This window comes from Palaemon carinicauda, chromosome 15 (assembly GCF_036898095.1).
Source record: "Palaemon carinicauda isolate YSFRI2023 chromosome 15, ASM3689809v2, whole genome shotgun sequence".
In the NCBI taxonomy this organism is placed as follows: domain Eukaryota; kingdom Metazoa; phylum Arthropoda; class Malacostraca; order Decapoda; family Palaemonidae; genus Palaemon; species Palaemon carinicauda.
Window position 1 is genome coordinate 94607198 of NC_090739.1, and position 1932 is coordinate 94609129.

Consider the following 1932-nt stretch of genomic DNA (forward strand, 5'->3'; position numbering starts at 1 on the left):
ATATGCACATATACCTATGTATATACATATACATATATATATATATACATATAAATATATATATATATATATATATACATATATATATATGTATATATATATATATATATATATATATATATATATATATATACTCTATATATATATACATATATATATATATATATATATATATATATATATATATATATATATATATATATATATACATATATATATGTATATATATATATATATATATATATATATATATATACATATATATATTATATATATACATATATATATGTATATATACATATATATATATATATATATATATATATATATATATATATATATATATATATATATATATATATATATATATATATATATATATATATATATGGTATATCATCATCATCATCTCAAACATCTATTGACGCAAAAGGTCTTGGTTACATTTTGCCAGTAGTTTCTATCCTGAGCTTTTAATTCAATACATCTCCATTGATCATCTCCTACTTTGCTCTTCATAGTCGTCAGCCATGTAGGCATCGGCCCTTCCAACTCTTCTAGTGCCTTTTGGGGCCCAGCTGAACGTTTGGTGAACTAATCTGTCTTGGGGAGTGTAAAGAGCATGACCAAACTAGCTCCATCTACCACTCCTCATGATCTCATTTGCTTATGTCAGTCAAGTAATCTCTTTTATAGTTTCATTTCTAGTCCTGTCATTTAAATCCTGATATCCCTCTGAGGGCTTTGTTTTAAAATTTACTAAATCTGTATGAAATTATTTCATAGTCATATCATGACTCATGTCCATATAGTAACACTGATCTAACTAAATTGATATATAGTCGGATTTTTATATGTAATTTCAGGCTAATTGATTTCCAAACTTTACTTCACCTAGCCATTGTTTCAATCTTTTACTAGACTCTAATTCTAAGGACCCTGCATTAGAGATTTTAGTTCCTAAATACTTAAATTATTCTACCTCATTAACCCTTTCTTCTTCCAATGATATTCCATCTTCCATTGCATACTCCGTTCTCATCATCTGTCTTTCTTCTACTTAACTTCAGCCCAACCTCATGTGATATTTCATGCATTCTGGTAAGCTAGCAATGCAAATCCTGTGGTGTTCTGGTAAGAATGACAGCATCATCAGCATACTCTAGGTCAGTTAAATTCCTATCACCAATCCAGTCCAATCCTCCACCATCTCCGAAGATAAACAACTTAAGTGACAACACATTACCTTGGAGTACTCCACTGTTCACTGGAAATTCATTTGATAAGACTCCATGAACATTAACTTTGTACTTGCTATGCTCATGAACGGACTTAATCCTATTTACATATTTAAGAAGAATTCCATAATAATGCAGGACTCTCCACAAAATTGGTCGCTGGACACTATCAAAGGCTTTTTCTTAGTCCACAAAGGCCATGAAAGGGGGATTTCTATATTCTACACATTGCTGTACATGTCTGAAAATGACAATTTGGTCAGTGCAACTTCTACCTTTTTGAACTCCTCTCAGCATTTCATCAATCTTTCTCTTCAGTCTCTTTAGAATAAGCATACTATATATTTTCAAAATAACTGACGTAAGTATGATGAGTTTGTAATTATTACAGTTAGTCAGGTCTCCTTTTTTCCATTTTCGTCAACACTCCTTACTCCCAACTATCAGGTTTACCCCTCCATGCCACATTCTACAAAATAATCCTGTAAGTAGTCTGGGAGTCACTTCATTTTCGGCCAGTATCATCTTGACAGTTATTCAATCGTATCCAGGCGCTTTCCATCTCTTTAGTGTTTTGAGGATAGCTTCGACTTCGAACACATAGAATTCCTTCATGGATACATCAAGGTCTTCATCAGCTTCAGGTATATCAATCAAGTTATCCCCTTCATATATCCTATTCATGACCTCACTA